We start from the raw sequence: 20,809 nt of genomic DNA, 5'->3' as shown, positions 1-20,809 counted from the left end.
TGGGTTAGAGAGTAAAGACATGTTGTTCCTCCACAGATATGCAGGGTTGCATGAGTGTTGTTCATTTATGGTGATTGTCACTGGGGCATGGTCCGACCATGTTATATTATGAATCTTTACTTCCAGATTCCTTTGTAGAAGGGTGAGATCTGACAAGATCAAATCAATCCTTGAATAGGAATTGTGGGGAGCTGAAAAGTTTGTGTAAACACGTTTTGAGGCATTCATCTCCATGAATCATATAAGTTGGAATCAGTGAGAAATGCTTTAATTTCACATCTGTGTATACTCCTAGAGGAAGAGCAGTCCATAGATTTGTCTACTGCCGCGTACACACGATCGGACCAGAATCCGTTGGACAATTTAATTGTGTGTGGGCTCCAGTGGACTTTTTCTTCCCAAAAGTCCAGCGGACCTAGAAATAAGACTGGCTTTTAGCGGACAATCCGTTCGTCTGTGTGCTAGTCCAACGGACTAAAACCAACGCTAGGGCAGCTATTGGCTACTGGCTATGAACTTCCTTATTCTACATCATCACGTTCCAATCCGTCAGACTTTTGGAGTGACCATGTGTGGCCAAGTCCGTTCGTTTGAAAGTCCGGCGGACCTCAGCTGCAAAGTCCGTTGGATTGTCCCCTGGACCAAGTCCACCGAAAAGTCTGGTCGTGTGTACGCGGCATACTACACAGTGAAAGTCTCCACATATAAGTAGAGAACTTCTACTGTGTTTTTTTATACGTTGATGGAGAGACTTTAAGAATGATGCTTGTCCCGTTTTTGGTGCATAAAGGTTTGCTATGGTATACATCGTGTTGTTCAGTTGACAAACCAGTATGATGGACCTGCCTTTTGCGTCTGTTATGACTTCATGTGGAGCAAATGCAAAATTTTTATTTACTGCGATCATTGTACCCTTTTCTTTTAGATGTAGCGCAGGCTTGGAAGATAGAAGGGAAGGATTTGTCTGAACATTTTGGTTGATTGTTTTGGGAAAAATTTGTCTCTTGAACACACAATATATGTCCTTTGAGCTTTTTTGCTTCCTGCCACAGTACCCTACTTTTAAATGGGCTGTTTAGCTCGTTTAATTGATGGAGATTAATGTAATGGTAATTTTCAGTCTGTGGGGTCAATGCTAAATATAAAGCAGCAATGCTATTGAAGGTGGCAGCAAAGGATCAGAGTTGAAATGCTGGAAGATGGGATCCTTGTGTACTTCTGCCTGGTCTGCTTTCACATACACTGTCCAGAGCAAGTTTTCATCATAGCTTAGAGGTACATAGAAAATAAAGAAAAATTAAAGAAAAGGAACAAAGAAACATGTATAACGGATGCAACAAACATTATGTGCAAAAAATTTCTGCTTCTGCACATTTGTTGGGGTCTATGCACCCCAGATCCAGTGCCTAATCCAGGTTAGGCTAATATAAAGTGTGAGGAGCTACGAACTCAGATCAGGTATTCTTCCATTATTACCCATGTTTAACTTTTTACCACTCCTGGGATATTTTATGAGATGGTGGATGGTGTATGGGGTTCCTCGTCGTCCGGGAGAAGCTGCCACTGTTTGGCTAGTTTCAATCCATTCTCTAGATTGGTGATAACAAAGGTTTTGTTACCATTTGTGACAATAATTTTGGTCAGAAATCCCATAGCATAGCATAGTATACTGGCTCATTATGAAACACTCACCTCAAATCGAAGCCCCCGCAGTGGTCCTGGCAAACTGGTCTGCCCAGTGACATGTCTCCCGGAGTTTTTTCCGGGTATCATGGGCTCCAGCATTGTGATTGTCGGAGCCACGATGACGTCACTCCCACGCATTGTAATGGCACATCAGCTGAAGCAATGGCATGAACGAGCCGTTTCTTCAGTGCGCGTGTACCGATGATGTTGTGCAGATACAGGGGATATCTCCTGAATTGTGCAGGTTTAGGAGATATCCGGGGTAGTTTCAGGTAAGACTTATTATAGACTTACTTGTAGTAAAAAGTGGTTTGTAAAGGGTTTACAAGCAATTTAAAGTGAATAGTTTGCATCCTTAAAGAGGCTTGAAGCCACGTGTATGTTAAAGTCATCTTTTTTTTCCATTTTAGTGGCGTTAATACATAAAGTTTCAATTTGTGTAGGAGCCTTAGAGAAAAGAGGTTACTGTATATACTCGAGTATAACTGAGGCTGCAGATGGGCACAGTGAGGCTGCAGATGGACACAGTGAGACTGAAAATGGGCATTGATTACCCAGTAGCTGCTGCATTTTCCCACCCTAGGCTTATACTCGAGTCAATACGTTTTCCCATTTTTTTGTGGTAAAATTAGGTTTCTCCCGGCTTATATTGGGGTCGGCCTATACTTGAGTATATATGCTACTTTATGATTATAAAGACAATTGTGCAATTGTAGGAATGTCCATTGGGGGAGAAACTGACCATTAGCCCCGGTACACTCCAAGCCAAGCCATGCGGGATTGAAATCGTTTAGCTGAAGCCCCATGGCTTCATTCCCGATTTTGGCCGCAATTTCAGAGACATCTGTGTGGTTTTCTGAACAGATGTCAATGTAAATCACAGCTCAAAATCTCAAAGAATAGTAAAGAAACTACTTTTTGAAAGAGGCGGTGTCACACCGATTAGGACGGTGCCATTGACAGCAATTGCCACTCATTTGACATGCAAATCACATGCTCCTCAAGTCCCCCTTGTGTGCTTCTCTAGTCCGCTCCCCCTCATGCTCCTCAAGTCCCCCTTGTGTGCTTCTCTAGTCCGCTCCCCCCTCCGTGCACTCTCTTGTCCACCCAGATCATTCAGGATGGAGAGCGGATCTTTTCTGAATGGTCAGTGTTTACGGGTCTGGTATGGATTTTGGGGGGGCCCTGCGCCATTTTTTTCAATTTTGGTGAAAGGTTCCCCTTAAAATCCATACCACACATGAAGGGCCTGGTATGGATTTTGGGGGACATCCACGCTTTTCTTTTTTTGGTTTGGGGTTCCCTTAATAGTCATACCAGAAGCAAAAAGGCCTGGTAATGGACTGGGAGGGACCTATGTAATTTTTTTCAATGATTTTTATCTATACTGCTGAGACCCGACAATTCATTACAGCTGCGATCAGTTTTAAATTACTTTTTTCCTTTAGAAATGTCATTTTGCTGTGGTATTGTTCTAAACAGGGGAAAATGCACCACTTTACAGGCAGACTAAGGGGACCCAACAGGCACCATGTTTAAAGGAATGTATAATTTATATTGTTTCAATTTAAGCATTATTAAAATCTCTGCTCCCAAAAAAACGTCAGTTTTAAAAAAGTTTTTTTTGCATTGATACATGTCCCCTGGGGCAGGACCCGGGTCCCCAGACACTTTTTATGACAATAACTTGCATATAAGCCTTTAACATGAAAAAAAACAAAAGTGTGCCTTATAGTGTTCCATAGACTTTAACAGCGTTCTGCGGCTTTCAAATTTGCCACGAACACCACACAATGTCCGCTGTTCGGTGAACAGGCAAACGCCCAATGTTCAAGTCGAACTTACGTTCGACTCGAACATCGGGCTCATCCCTACTCATGATATAAAATAAATGTACAACACTCTCTATGTGACATCAGTTTGTAGACTCCACCTTGAGTTTCCGAGAGATAGTCAGCAGCCATGCAGTTCTGTGACACCACCTTAGGTGATGGAGACACTTCTGCTGTCAGCTCTGCTATAACATCAATGGTCTCAATGGTTATCTGATCCATGACTCCAGTACATGGGTTCATCTTACTTATCTTAGATGACTTAGACTCCCCATCCCATCTATGAAAGGCTCACTGCATAAAACATATCCAGTCCAGAGAAAATTTTTCTTCTCACTGGAAGGTCAGGGGAGTATTGGGAGAAATTGAGGCTTTCCCTTACAGATATGGGGGGGGGGCAACATCACCTAAAGTACAGCTATGGGTGGGATTGAAGGGAAGACATTTTAGGGGGCTCCTTCTACACAAGAAGGAAATGTTATCTGGAAGGACTAGGAATCCATTGGACCAATGGGGATTAAACATTCTGCAATTACATTGAGAAACCATGAAATGTTACTGGCCTGTGATTGGCTCTCCTATTGTTAGTGAAGTAAGTGAGACTCCCCTTGTCGGTATCATTCATGGAATTTAATAAACCATGTGAAATGTTTCCCCCAAATCCAAAAAGGTGACCCCCTTGGGTAGGTACCCCTCCTAATATTCTTAATATGAGTTTGTAGTTCCCACTACTACAGGAAATATGTGGGCAATCATTTACACCTATTACAGCAGGACAGTAAATATCAGAAGGCAATTCAAACATAAGACCAACAGCAAGAAGTCTTCTAACCTAATGTGTAATGTAATCTGTCATTAGAATTCCCAGAGTTCCCTCCGCAACATCGTTTTATCATCTGTTATCCTATCTGTAGATCTGTTATTTTCCCACCTTCTGTAACAGGATGACAACCCTCATCATTCTGCAGTAACATTACACAGCAGTGTTATGACCCTGTACAGGGAAGTCTTAGATAGATTATAAGTAAGACACACAACAAGTAAGTCCAAATTCACATAACGCTTCTAAAGCAGTTACAGCAACAGTTTTTTTTAAGGTTTAAACCACCATATGAAGGAAAATTGGCAGTTGTAAGCACCCCCGGAAGTTTTATATGATATTTCCAATGCCTCCAACTGCCATTTTTGCCAAATAGCTTGGCTTTCTACAGGAAGTAGAAGAAAAACAAATCTACTGGGAGGATCAACAGGTAATAAAAATGTTACAAGAGGAGACTCAGAAAAACAAAATCTTCTATGCTAATGACAGATTGAACCATTTATGTAATTATTGATCTGCCCATAGTTACACTTTTTTTTTTTCAATCAAAATTTTTTTATTTCATTTTCCAATTTACAACAAAAGAAGAAATCACAACACACAAAGCATTCCCACAAAACAACCCAACCAAACAAAACAAAAAACTTGTTACACTTTAGTGCCAACGTCATAACATTTCCAGGGATAAGAAGTGTTCTTTGAAAACTTTACACCAAAAAGAGATCTGTCCATTCAGAGTCATGAACCATTTCACTGCCAGGTCCTCACATTGTACAGACCTGACAGCAGGGGGTTAACACACAATCCTGTTGCAGCAGCCACTCTTTTTATTAAATAAAAGGTGATTATATTGGATTGCGGCTGTCCAGATCCCTTCCTTTACATTCCCAGGACCAACATGGCGAGTGCGGGGGCGGGTGGAGAACGACGGACACACGTCCACTCTCCTCCCCTTCTTGCTTTGACCCAGAAAGCAAGGTTTATGATGTCACTTCCAGGTCAGCCTCTCAGGGTGTGTTTTGCAGTGTGATCTGCATCACAAAACATTCAGTGGAGCCCAGAGGAGACATTGGGGGTCTTTTAGTCCCTAGATATCTCATACAGGACTTTCTGTCCACTCTGTGATGAAAGAAAAAAAAATAAGTTACACTCAAGTACATAAACCCCCACCCCCCCCCCAAAAAAAAATGGCCCCACCTCCACATATATGCACACACAAATGTAAACAAATGCCTCAGGGGTTCCTACAAGTGAAAACGTTGATTGTGATACACGTTACATATAACCGCGCACGCCGGAGTCAGAGCAAGAATTCTAGAGCCAGATCTCCTCTGTAACACTAAACTAATATCTATAGAGTTTTTTTTTAAGTGTTGCCTATAGAAAATATAGGTTACTGAAGTTTGTCGCCATTTCACGGCACACATAATTTAAGGTTTGGCAAGCTGGGTATCTATTTACTTTGCGATACCTTGTTTTTTATATTTTACCAAAAATGTGGGTAAATTATTGCATTTTGTTTCAATAAAATTCACTTTAGTGTTTTTTTTTACTGACATTTTGTGTTTCCGAGACCATTGAGGTAATATTGTGTGACGTAAAAAATTTTAACTACCAATATTTTATTTTTTAGGATGTCTGCTTTCAGAAAATATATAATGTTTGGTATATTTCCATCATCTTCAAGGCAAAAATTATTTTTTAAACATGTGTGCAAAAAATGCAAAAAGAGCTCTGGCAGTGAAAAGGTTAAAGTGAACCCCAGCTGGAGGAAGTTCAGTCCCCAGAAGTGGTAGGAATATGACCTCACACTCAGCCCCCGATCTCTTGTAGGTGTGCTGTGTGAATAGTCTATGGAGAGGAGTAATAGCTAAACAGAGAATGAAGATAACAAGAACATCCATTCTACACCTGATGAGATCCCAGAGACTTTCATCAGAACCAGATGGAATACAATTAGCCAGCTGAACTTAAGTGATACTGTTAAATACATCCCATAAACAGCAGCAACCCAGTGTGGGAAGGCCTGCGGCAGCTTAGGGGATTGCTTTCTCACCAAACAGAGACTTCTCCCTCACTGGTGTCCCAGTCTCAGACCTGCCTGCAAAAATGTCACCCGTGAGAGGAGATAAAATATGGAAAGGGGGCGTTTATCATGGGAGAGGAGGTTTGGAGAAAGTGTGCTTAGCTGGAGCCGTGACCCCTGACTTATGGTGTATCAACAGTCAGAAGAACCTGGAATGGACTCTCTTAATGAGGCTTCAGAGGCTTTGCAAGATGCCACTTGACCCCATCCTAGTCCCTGGTACTGCGACAGTGTCAATCATGTATTAGCTCAGGATCTGGCAATGAAGAAAACACTTGGTAACATTGCCCAGTTAGTGAATGATGAAAATGCATTACATGTTCTGTTAAAGCTCCATAAAAAAGATAAATATATGAATTATGAGGAAAAAAAAGTCAGTGCATCCGATCATTACATTCCAGTTTGCAGATTTTGTTTTTATAAAGTAGCATTTTATCTTTTCACTTCATCCCTACCTTATGGGATAACATTGGGGCTATGAAGCTAATGGGACACCCGCAACTCCTTTAATACCCCCTTCTTCCAGATTTTCCTCTCTACAAGCTTCTCTGCTGAAGCTTGTGAATCCTCTGGTTGCAGATTATCCCGGTATTAACTGTAAACATTTGTTACATTCAGAGCATTAAAATGGCTTCTCTCCAGTGTGAACTCTCTGGTGTGTGTTAAGATTTGATTTCTGTGTAAAAGCTTTGCCACATTCAGAACACTGATATGGCCTCTCTCCAGTGTGAACTCTCTGGTGTTTGTTAAGATATGATTTCTGTGTAAAAGCTTTGCCACATTCAGAACACTGATATGGCTTCTCTCCAGTGTGAACTCTCTGGTGTGAGCTCATATCTGACTTTTGTGTAAAAGCTTTGCCACATTCAGAACACTGATATGGCTTCTCTCCAGTGTGAACTCTCTGGTGTGTGAAAAGGTATGTCTTGGTTGTAAAAGCTTTGCCACATTCAGAACACTGATATGGCTTCTCTCCAGTGTGAACTCTCTGGTGTATGATAAATTCTGACTTCTGTGTAAAAGCTTTGCCACATTCAGAACACTGATATGGCTTCTCTCCAGTGTGAACGCTCTGGTGTGCGATAAGATTTGATTTTAGTGTAAAAGCTTTGCCACATTCAGAACACTGATATGGCTTCTCTCCAGTGTGAACTCTCCAGTGTCTGATAAGGTTTTTCTTGGTTGTAAAAGCTTTGCCACATTCAGAACACTGATAGGGCTTCTCTCCAGTGTGAATCCTCTGGTGTATGATAACATCTGACTTCTGTGTAAAAGCTTTGCCACATTCAGAACACTCATATGGCTTCTCTCCAGAGTGAAACCTCTGGTGTGCAATAAGTTTTGAGTTTGTTGTAAAAGTTTTATCACATTCGGAACACTGAAATGGTTTCTCTTTATTGTGAATCTTCTGGTGTGTGATACATTTTGCCTCCATTGTAAAACCTTTGTTGCGTTCCAAACAAGAAATATCTTCTGAAATGACTCCTCTTATGTATACATGGGATGGACTTTACTATAAAGCCATTGTCACTTCCAGAACACTGAAATGACTTCTCTCCTGTTGTCCTCTGAGGCTGCATCAATGTTGAAAAGCATCCAAAATATGTATGACTTTTAGAACATGGATATGTCTTGAATCCTTTGTGAATCCTCCAGTGAACTGCAATAAAAACTTTCAGTCACTTATAACACCCAAATGGATCATTTCCAATGTGACTTTGTTTTATTGATGAAGACCAGCATGACCAAAAACTTGGTTCCTCAGTCCACCTGTACAGAACAAAAAAAAACAGAATTCTGTAAAAAAAAAGGGTTTTAATAAAATTACTTTATTTTTTAACATTTTATATTAACTGCTTCCCACTCAGCCTATTGTAATATGACGGGCAAAAGGAGCCATATTATTCTGGGAGATTTTTCTACATGGACATTCCAACATGTAAATCACTTTGCTTGTAGAGCAATTAATAAATCTTTTCATTTTAAATGTTTTGGATCGATCTGAATCAGTGAATATCTGAGGAACATGTGAGGTACATTGAATGAAAGTACAAATGAGTGAATTAGTAGATAGAGAATATTGAAAAAGTGCAGACATGTGACCCCTGATAGTGCTAAGGGTTAAATATATTTCTACCCAGAACAAGCAAAAATGAAAAAAAAAAATACGGTCAACTGAAAAGTGTTATGGGAAAACTCCCAACGTTTCAAACCAACAAAATGAAACCTTCTGCATGTGGTGATCAATCTTGAAGGAAATAGATTGAGGATCTTCATAGAAGAGCTCCAGTTTCCCAACAAAATTAACCGCATACCGACCAGCTGCCGCAGTTCTACTTCAGCAGCAAGGCTTGGCTGCGCGAATCGCCATTATGGTACGTTGGCGCCATAAATGGCCACTAGGGGGTGCTCGCGTGCCACCGGGGGTGCGCACACGCTTCTGCTCGTTCCCCAAGCTGATGTCAGTGCGGTCTCAATCACCTCCGGGCTCCCACGATCGCTCGGGGCACATGGAGAACCCGGAACTGTGTGTGTATAAATACACAGTTACCGGTTCTCTGAGTAGTGAACTGAGAGATCGTCTGTTCATACAGAGTATAAACAGTGATCTGTTAGTTTCCCTACACAGTCCCATTCCCCTTCAGTTAGAACATGTACTAGGAACACATTAACCCCTTCATTGCCCCCCTAGTGTTAACCCCTTCACCACCAGTGACATTTTTACAGTAATCAATGCCATTTTAATCGCACTGATTGCTGTATTATTGCCAATGGTTCCAAAAATGTGTCAAAATTGTCCGATGTGTCCGCCATAATGTTGCAGCCACTATAAAAATCACTGATCGCCGCCATTACCAATAAAAAAATAATAATAATAAAAATGCCATAAAACTATCCGCTATTTTGTAGACGCTCTAACTTTTGCGCAAACCAATAAATGACCGTTTATTGTGATTTGTTTACCAAAAATATGTAAAAGAATACATATCAGCCTAAACTGACGAAAAAAAGGTTTTTTTTTAAATATTTTTTGGGGATATTTATTATAGCAAAACGTAAAATATAATGCTTTTTTTAAAAAATTGTTTCTGTTTTTTGTTTATAGTAAAAAAATAAAAACCGCAGAGGTGATCAAATACCACCAAAAGAAAGTGGGACAAAAAGGACATCAATTTTGTTCGGGAGCCACGTTGCAGGACCTCACAATTGTCAGTTTAATCGACGCAGTGCCAAATCGCAAAAAGTGGTCTGGTCTTTGGCCAGCAAAATGGTCCAGGGCTTAAAGTGGTTGTATAGTCTAAATTTGAACCTTTACCTACAGGTAAGCCTATAATAAGGTTTACCTGTATGTAAAAAAAAATCTCCTAAACCTGTATGGTTTAGGACATATTCCCTTCATAATGAGCCGCTGACTGCAGTGGCGCATGCGCACAGGGGATTCTCGGCTGGAAGCCCGGCAGACGCCAGACCCTGCCGGGAGGAAATCTCCCCCACACGTGCATGGGAGTGACTACATCATGGCTCCAGACACTCACAGTGCTGGAGTCCCGATACCCAGAAGACTCGCCGAGGGAACATGTCAGCTCCCTCAGCGTGCATCGGGTGAGATGTCGGGGCCTTATTCTAAGGTAAGTATTTCATAATGAGCTAGTATGTGGTGCATACTAGCTCATTATGCCTTTTCCCTTACAGGTGTGTAAAAAAAAAATGTCAGCGGGGATACAACCGCTTTAAGTGGTTAAGAGTCAGCAGCTATAGCTGGTAATATAAGGAGACTTACCTTTCCAGGGATCCAGTGAAGTCCTCACCTGAACCAATTTGTCAATGGTCTTTGGGTGAAGTCACCGGCATCTCAAGTAAGGTAACAGGAAGTGATGCCTTTCGGCCTTCACAGTCAGTTTTCTACTGCGCATGCGGGAGCCGCTCTGCGCCTTGTGAATGGTCCTGCAGTCTTCTGGGACCTGTGATGTGTACCAGAAGACTGCGGGGGGGGGGAGAGGGGGATGAACTTCCAGCTCAGACTGCGGTGATCTGATCTGGAAGTGAGCGGGTACCTGCCAAAATCAGGTACCCACCCCCCTCAAAAAAAGTGCCAAATGTGTCAGTGGAGGGGGGAGGATGCTAGACATCCAAAAAGGAAAAAAATATATAGTTTTTTTAGTTTTAATTAATTAATTTGATTTCGTTATATTTGCTAAATTCATTAAATTAGTTTTCGGATTTTGTTTTGTTTTCTACCGATTTCGAAAAATCCGTCGCATTCGAAAATATTTCAACCAAATTCGAAAATATTTCTACCGGATTCAAAATTATTTCAACCGGATTCGAAAATATTTTGCGACCCATATTTAGGGCCATGTATCTCGAGATCACTTGGTGCTAGAAGAGATGTTGTAGTGCTAGTTCTACTGTGTTTGTATACCAAATTTGGGGTTTCTAGCTATAAGTGGCCCCGAGATACGCGGCCCCAAAGTCGGGTTGCAAAATGTCAGTCTCTGCTGCAGAAAAGTATTTGGCATGTTGCCCATATCTGGGGTCACTTGGTGGCAGGTGACGTGGCAAGTGGACAATGACATACAGCATATGTACTTGTCTTGCGATCGACATCCGTGACTTCTTCAATCAGGCATGTTGACAACTTCATTGATGTGATAAATATAATGAAATAAGATGTGAGTGTTTTTTGCACTGTACACTGCAAGTATGAGAAGTTGATGTGACAGATGTATATAAGTAACTAACCATCTTCTAAAATTGCTAATTCAAATAGAAAAGATTAGAACAGAATAGAAAAAAATAGATAATAGAATAGAATAAAATAGAAAGAATATACAACCATCTTCTGAAATTCGAATTTGAATAGAATACATTTTGAATTTCGAATAGTATGAATTCAAATTTTTTAATTAATTAATTTTAAATTTGGATAGAAAAGATAATAATAAAATAGAAAATAGACTAGAAAAAAGATAGAACAGAACAGAACAGAATATATTATATTCTTTTCTATTCTTTTTCTAGTGTATTTTTATATTCTATTAAAATCAATAGAACAGAAAAGAATATAGATATTATCTATTTCATTTCTAATTTTTTTGCAGATTACTATTTCTTTTAATAAGATTTCCTGCAGACTATTAGCGTCCATTTATTTTTTTTGCAGATCTCCTGCAGATTCTTAGAATCAATTTCATTTTTCTGTTTTTGCAGATTACTATTTATTTCCATCAGATCTCCTGCAGTATATTAACATATATTTCATTTTTTGCAAATCTCATGCAGACTATTAGCATCTATTTCATTTTTTTGCAGATTACTATTTATTTCCATCAGATCTCCTGCAGACTATTAGCATTTATATAATGTTTTTGCATATCTCCTGCAGACTATTAGTATATATTTCATTTTCTCATCAGATCTGCAGACTATAAGCATCTATTTATTTTTGCTGATCTCCTGTAAACTATTAGCAGCCATTTCCCTGTGTTTAGAGATATAAGCGGTGATGATGTCTCTCTTGTTGTCTCTTCCTCATACCGTTCCTCCATTCATAAATGAAATAAATGCTAATAGTCTGCATGAGATATGCAAAAAAATTAAATAGGTGTTAATATACTGCAGGAGATCTGATGGAAATAAATAGTAATCAGCAAGAGAAAATAAAAAGGAAATAGATAGTATCTCTATTCTATTCTATTTTTTTCTATTCTATTCTCTATTTCCATTCTAATCTTTTCTATTCAAATTCAAATTCATTCTATACGAAATTTGAATGTCCGTAAGAAATATATATTTATATATAACCATCTTTCGAAATTCGAATTTAGTGTTTAATGATTTTGATTTTAATAGAAAAGATTTTAATAGAATATAAAAGAATAGACTAGAAAAACAATAGAACAGAACAGAATAAAATATAATATATTCTGTTCTGTTCTATCATTTTTCTAGTCTATTTTTTCTATTTTATTATAATCTTTTCTATCCAAATTTAAAATTAATCAATTTAAAAATTTGAATTCATACTATTCGAAATTCAAATTTGTTCTATTTGAAATTCGAATTTCAGAAGATGGTTGTAGATTCTTTCTATTTTATTCTATTCAATTATATTTTTTCTAATCTTTTCTATTTGAATTAGAAATTTTGGAAGATGGTTAGTTACTTATATACATCTGTCACATCAACTTCTCATACTTGCAGTGTACAGTGCAAAAAACACTCACATCTTATTTCATTATATTTATCACATCAATGAAGTTGTCAACATGCCTGATTGAAGAAGTCACGGATGTCGATCGCAAGACAAGTACATATGCTGTATGTCATTGTCCACTTGCCACGTCACCTGCCACCTGTGGGGTTCCTAGCACCAAGTGACCCTGAGATATGGGCAATATGCCAAGTACTTTTCTGCAGAAGACAATGACATTTTGCGACCCCACTTTGGGGCCACGTATATTGTAGCTAGAAACCCCAAATTTGGTATGCAAACACAGTAGAACTAGCACTACCAAATTTGGGGTTTCTAGCACCAAGTGACCCCAAGATATGTGGCCTCAAATTCGGGTCGTAAAATGTCATTCTCTGCTGCAGAAAATTGCTTGACATTTTGCGACCCGACTTTGGGCCCCGTACCTCGGGATCACTTGGTGCTAGAAACCACAAATTTGGAGATGTTGTAGTGCTAGTTCTACTGTGTTTGCATACCAAATTTGGGGTTTCTAGCTATAAGTTGCCCCGAGATACGTGGCACCAAATTCGGGTCCCAAAATGTCAAGCACTTTTCTGCAGCAGAGAATGACATTCTGCAAACCGAATTTGGGGCCACATATCTCGGGGCCACTTTATAGCTGTAAGTGGCCCTGAGGTACGTATCTCAGGGTCACTTGGTGCTAGGAACCCCATAACGTGTGGCATGTGATGTGGCAAGTGGACAATCCACAACTTGGTCATGTGGCACTTGTGGCAGGTCACGTGGCACTCGTGGCCGGTCAAGTGGCACTTATGGCCGGTCATGTGGCACTCGTGGCAGGTGTCGTGGCAAGTGGACAATACACAACTTGTGGCAGTTGATGTGGCAAGTGGACAATACACAACTTGTGACAGGTGACGTGGCAAGTGTACAATACACAACTTGTGACAGGTGACGTGGCAAGTGGAAAATACACAACTTGTGGCAGGTGATGTGGAAAGTGGACAATACACAACTTGTGGCTGGTGATGTGGAAAGTGGACAATACACAACTTGGGGTTGGGGTTAGGCTTAGGGTTAGGGTTATGGTTGGGGTTAGGGTTTCCCCTTGAAGAATAAGGCTTGGACTCAGTGATAGAATAAAAATAAATAGAAATATAATATTTTATACTATTCTGTTCAATTGTTTTTCTAGTCTATTCTTTTCTATTCAAATCTTTTCTATTCTAATTAATTCTATAGGAAATTTGAATTTCGGAAGATGGTTATAGATATATTTATATAGATAGAGATAGTTATATATATATATATATATATATATATATATATATATATATATATATATATATATATATATATATATATATATATATATATATATGTGTATATATATATATATATATATGTGTATATATATATATATATATATATATATATATATATATATATATATATATATATATATATATATATATATATATATATATATATATATATATATATATACACATATATATATATATATATATATATATATATATATATATCTTCTGAAATTCGAATGAAGCATAAAAATTTGGATCAAATTCGAATAGAAAATGTTTGAATATAAAATAATAGAAAAGAATAGACTAAGAATTGACTATAATAAAATATAATATATATTATTTTGGTTTCCATTGTTTTGAGTTATTTTCAAATCTATTCTTGAATTCAAATTTATACTATTCGAAATTATAATTTCGGAAGAAGGTAATTTTCTTCTATAGTATTTTATTACATTCTATTAAATTCTATTCTATTCTTTACTATTCTTTTATTTTCATTCTATTGTGTTATTATTTTATATTCTATTTTACTGTATTCTTTTTTTTTAAATCGTTTTAATTTTTTTTTCGATTTTTATTCAAATTTGTTTTCAAATTCGATTTGAATTGTTTTCAAATTCGAATTTTTTCAAATTTGATTCAAATTTCGTCCGAATTCGGTTGAATTAGTTGGCATTGTAATTCGGTAATTCAGATGCATCCAAATGTCCGAATAATGAAAATTTGTCCGAATTTTTATTCGGAACGAAATGAAATTCACTTGTCTAGAGGATGCATACAGGTGTAATTTCCCCTTTAGGGCCATTAACATGTGGTAATGTGAGTTCCCGCTACACAGAAATGTGAATGCAGCTTGACAGCTGAGTGACTCCATCCACTCCCTCCTATGTACTTCAATGAAGCTGGCCATACACTATGCAATCTGATTGTACAATGGGCTTTAGATGTACCATCATCAGATTGTATAGTGTATGGTGATCATTACAGAACCCAGGACATACTTCTTCTGATTTCAATATTACAGCTCTATCCACATCGGCTGTTGTCTGATCGCTCAGCTCCTGCACACTCTGCCAAATGAAAGATCTATAGCTGCGTATTTAGTGAGAACGGTGATCAGTGATTGCATAGGAAAAAATGTGCACCTGATGAGGTGGGTGGAAGGGGGAGGGTAGATGATGCAGGGTGTGTCACATCCCAAGGTGTGTCCAGGAAGTAATGGAGAAGTGATTATACAGCCAGCTGGACACTGAGGTAAGGGGGGTGGAAGATAAATAGAAAGAAGTATATTGGTACATGGGGGGGCTGGGATTTAGGTGGGGAGGGGAACTTATCCTTTAAGTCAGCAATGTGAGGGGGTGCAGTGTTTGGGGTACACAGTGTTTATAGATTGTGAGGGGGAGGGGTGAAATGATGCAGTGAGGGTCTGGGACAAAAAAGACCACTCTTGGACAAATTGTCACCACCAACTGCCTGGTGAGGTCTAATGACCACAAAGCTAGAAGATAAAATGTAAAATGTTCCAGAAGGGGGCGCTCTGTCAGGGGAGTGGGGGGCAGAGAAGAGTGATCTGGAGATCTGACCTCGGGACCATGGAGGGAACAGTAATTGGAGGTGTATTGTAGATCTGCTTCATTGCCGGGTTCACCTCCATTACCACCAAGAGATCTTCCATATACCAGCAAATACAAGTGTGACCCCCAAATCTCATCCAGTCACCTTACATGAGAACATGTCCCCCCATCCCCCATCCTGTGTCAGGGTGAAAAGGGAGGATCTAGTCTGCTGGTCTGTAGTAAGTCTGGTGGAGGGGAGGGGTATTAGGAATGTCATGTATATCAGCTGTGCTGGATCATTAGTGGCCCCAGACCTGCAATCCGGACAGTCCAGTATACAGACAGAGGGGGGATTTACTAAAGGGAAATAGGCTGTTCAAAGAAATGTCCCCCCAGAGATTAGTGAGTGTGGTGAAATGTCACTTTGTAATGAATATCCAATCACGTGCAAAGAAATAAACACATGGAATGTTACTTAGACATGGTTGGATGATGGAAGTCAACAGAACTCCGCCTCCTTCACTGACCACTTGTCTACCAATGTACATTTTTCATCCTTCTGGTAATAAAGAGGTTAATAGAGAAAGGAGCTTTGTATTACTCTCAGCCAGTGATTGGCTGTCATGTAGAGGTGATCAGGGCAAGTGGAGAACCGGCCAATCACAATACAGGGAATGTGCCCCCCCCCCTTGGTAAGCCGAGGCACCCACTCCTACCAGACCGCACCCTCCATCCGCTCTGGGAACCCAAAACCAGGACAGCAATGGCTCTGTCCTAGCCCGTCGGCCATCTTGGTCCACCCAGGCACAGCCACAGGACTCCCCCGGCACCCGGAGCATACCCCCTGTACCCCCCCAGCAGGTTCTACCGGGACCTGGTCCATTCTGACCCTAGCCCATCCATAGCCACTGATGATCGCCTCTGCTCTAGCTAGCTAGACGAGGAAGACTGCGGCTGCGGATGAGCTCCAGCCCACGCCAGCCCACCTCCCAGTTCACCCACACCTCCATTCAGCAGGCCGGCGTGCCCTTCCCAGCTCAGAACACCGCTGCCTTAGCAACCAGACCACACCGCAGAGGCACCGGGTGTCACATCAAGCCAGGACTGCCCCACCCAGATGTAGCTACATCACTGGTAAGGTAAGGTAAGCAGCGCCCTCTTCTCCCAGCCCCCTCTAATTGCCTCTCTTCTTCTCTGGACTAGTGCCGATTACCAGCCTCCATTCAAACAATCCTAGGGAAAGAACAACTACTAAAGACCGACCCAAAATCAACCATAAAACACAGGAAGATACCAACTCAACCCCAACAATTAGCATGCACCATGATCAACACCAGGTCGGCAGTCAAACAGACTGGAAGTGCACGATTTCATCACCCAAAACATATTATACATATACAAATACAAATAGATTGCCTCTTCATCACGGAAAGCTGGCTAACACCCGACTGCAACACCATCCTAACGGAATTGGTGCCTGAAAACGACAGGATCCTAACTGAGCATAGGAAAGGAAAAAAAAGGAGGAGGCCTAGCAGTGATTTTTAAATCTCACCTGGTGCTCACCAAACCAATTTTACAGAACTCAGTGCCTTTCATGGAGACACTGACTCTATATCTTCAATCAACACCCCAATACACCATTCACATACTTCTGTGCTACAGACCACCAGGACCAAAGACTAATCTCCTTACACCCCTCACTGAATTAATTTTCGATACACACCCTGAAAACCAAAAACTTTCTGGTACTTGGGGACTTTAACCACTGGGCAAACTCTACCCAAGACCTTATTGCAACCGCCTGCATCAACCAACTGGAAGAACTGGGTCTCCAGCAACTGATAAAGACTCCCACACATGGCTCAAATCACAAACTGGACCTCATCTTCAAACAAAATATCGACATCAACATACTCGACAACATACCACTACCATGGATGGACCACCACGCAATCAAATTTAAAATCTTCACGAACACCACCCTCCAAAAATGGAAAAATCTGACAACAACTCATTGGACCAGATTGCATAAGAAACTACACTCCGACAGCTTCAAAACCACATTGTCAAACAAAATAGCAACACTGAATTTAAGTCACTCATTGGAACTAACACTCAACTCCTTAAACAAGCCATTGCTACAAACAGCAGATGCAGTGGCTCCAAAATGCTGAACACATCATCCGGAGAAAAAACTCGGGATGGTTCAATAGCACTCTCACTCTACTCAAACAAGAACACAGAAGAGCTGAAAGAGTGTGGAGAAGAAATCCTACGAGGGAAAACCACACAAACTACAAAGGACTAGCGGAGAAATATCACACAGCAATCTTCAATGCTAAAAAAGGTTATTTTCTCGAAGACCATCTCATCGGCCTTAAACCGTCCTCGGGAGCTTTTCAAAATAGTCGCTCAGTCGATGAACCCCACCTGCTTAGAGCCCCCAGAAAACGAAACCCAAGACTTCTGTAATGAGTTATCAGATTTTTTTCATTGATAAAATCGACAACATCCGGAAAACAATTCATCAGAAAAAAACAGCCAACCTCATTCAACCAAAGTAAAAAGAAGATATCAACACGAACATCCCACAAACACCGACGTTTTCTGTGACCCCATTCACCATGGACACAACTATAAACATCATCAAAAACCTCAGAGACAGCACATCACCAATTGACATCATCCCCACAAAACTCCTGAAAGAATGTTCTGACATCTAGGCTGCCACCATGACTAACCATAACTCATAAATCAATCATTTAAAGAAGGGATGGTTCGGGACGCCCTCAAACAAGGCACTGTCAAACCCCTGCTAAAGAAACCCAACCTTGACCCTCAAGACTCTAACCACCGCAGACTGATAACAAGCCTTAACACCATCTCCAAGATTACGGAGAAAGTGGTAGTACAACAGCTACAACGCCACCTGGACACACACAAACTCCTGGACCGGCTGCAATCAGGCTTCTGCCCAGGCCATGGAACAGAAACAGCACTCCTCAAGATATGAGACGACTCCCTCAAAGCAGCAGATGACGGAGAATCATGTCTCCTGGTTCTGTTGGACCTCAGTGCAGCGTTCGACATAGTGGACCACAATACTCTACTCATCTGCCTCACAGAAGTAGCAGGAGTCACAGATTCTACAATGGTTCGCATCTTTCTTAGGTAATAGTTCTCAGACAGTTACACTAGGAGCATTCACCTCTGAAACCCAGGCAATCTCTTGCGGAGTCCCTCAAGGACCTCCCTTGTCACCAGTGCTCTTCAACATATACATCCGCCCACTCCTGCAAATCATCAGAATATCAGACCTCTGCTTCCACTTATATGCTGACGACACGCATCTCTACTTTCATATCACCGGACAAAAAGACCATCATCAGCAACTAGAAAAATGCCTCACTTTGATAGACGACTGGATGACCACAAGCTCCCTCAAACTCAAGAAATTGACAACAGAGCTTCTTATCCTACACACAAACCAAAATTCCCAAACCAAGACCCCTTGGGCACCATCTTTGGACAGACCATCTCTCCAAGGATCAAGGCCAAGAGTCTCGGAGTCATTTTTGACTCAGAAATGTCAATGGATGCACAAATAGGATCAGTAGTCAGCGGATCCCACCATCTCCTCCGCCTTATACGTAGACTCATTCCCTTCATTCCTAAAGAGGACAAAAAATTCACGACTTGACTAAGCAAACTCCCTCTATATAGGGCTACCCCAATATCAACTTGCGCGCTTACAACTCATCCAAAACACGGCGGCAAGACTGATAACAGGAAAAAAAAACCTGGGAATCCATCTCCCCTTCCCTGAGGAGCCTACATTGGCTAACTGTAAAAAAATCGGATCACATTTAAGACCCTCTGCCTCACCCACAAATGCACACATGGAGACTCTCCTTAATACCTACGTGAGAAAATAAAACACTAAACACCCAATCGCAGCCTTCGTTCATCTAACCAAAACCTTCTCCACATTCCCAAATCCTGTTACAAATCAAAGGGAGAACGGAGATTCGCAGTCCAAGAACCATGGCTATGGAACGCCCTACCGACTCACATCCGCATGGAAGAAAACCATCTGGCTTTCAGGAAAAAACTCAACACCCACTTTTTATCAGATGCTTGACAACACAGGGCAAATCCAATGCCTTGAGGTGATTCAGTTCACATTTTTAGTGCTTTAAAAGTTATTCATTCATTCATTTGTTACAGACTATGGTATCGGGGTACAGGGATGTGGGGAGGTCAGACAACACAAGGGGTATCACCTTCTGTTGTATATCCACAGAAATCACCCAGAATTCTGGCAGATTGTCAGGAGAACCCCAAGTTTCTAGCCAAGACAGGGGTAACAGTTGTATAACAGCACACACTCTATTATCCCACCACTGCCACACACATGACAAGGATGAAAGCCCACGGGAACTAAAAAACGAGGAGAGGACCTTGTATAGTGGAGGAGAGAAGGAGAGGGAGATTATTGTGATATACTTGGCACACTCTGCAATACCTCTGACCAACACTAGAGGGAGACTCCACCCATAGCTAGTTTGCTGACCACACACAGGCAGATACAAATCTTACATACAATCTGGTGCACTATGGGGGTTGGGGATAAGTCTAGTAATCATCACACACTTCTGGGGTTCCTCAGACTCCCCTACAAGCTAGAGTCCTTGTGTTACTCCCTCTTCCCACTATCCACGTACATCCTCACACCAGACACAGGACAGGGGACAGTGTAGGGTCGGGGGGCAGTTGGGGGGAGTAGATGGAGATGTTGAGGAAAAAGTGCCCATTTTCAGTGGTTAGTGTGGGGGAAGGGGGATGCCTGCTGTTATCAGTTGATTAAATACATGGGGGGTGTTGGACATTAGTTATTAGTAGAAAAAATGGGGCAAGAATAAGGGGGAGACAGAGGTTCTAAATAGAGAGACAGGAGGAACTGTTGCTAAAGGAGTTTTACAGCAACAGTGGGGGACCAGAAGTGTTAAAAGGGAGCAGTGAGGAGCAATACGAGGCACACAGGGTGGACAGGAGAATGTGAGGGACAGGGGAAGGATGGTAAAGATGTGGGGTAAACTGGGAGGAAGTGAGGAAACAAGGAGCTGAATAGGAAGGCAGTGGGGTGGAATGGGTGGTCAGTGGGAGATGAATACCTGGCTGATGGTGTCCTGTTCCGGAGGTTGATGTGAAGCTCCTCTGATGAGTCTTTTATGGTTTGGGTCGTCTCGGATGGTCCCTCTTGTCTTTTCTGATGAGTCTTCTCTGACCAAGTGGCTTCTGA

At 40.9% G+C, this 20,809-nt stretch overlaps 1 pseudogene; it reads right to left on the bottom strand.

The window, feature by feature from the left end:
- The window catches only part of LOC143956800 (uncharacterized), a 499,331-nt pseudogene extending 491,472 nt beyond the window's left edge, over window positions 1-7,859 (bottom strand).
- Window positions 7,860-20,809: the final 12,950 nt, after the last annotated feature.

Source organism: Lithobates pipiens, unplaced genomic scaffold (assembly GCF_037356315.1).
Source record: "Lithobates pipiens isolate NorthernLeopardFrog02 unplaced genomic scaffold, aLitPip1_a1.2 Scaffold_41, whole genome shotgun sequence".
In the NCBI taxonomy this organism is placed as follows: domain Eukaryota; kingdom Metazoa; phylum Chordata; class Amphibia; order Anura; family Ranidae; genus Lithobates; species Lithobates pipiens.
The sequence above is the reverse complement of the archived record's forward strand: the minus strand, read 5'-3'. Positions and strand labels throughout refer to the sequence as shown.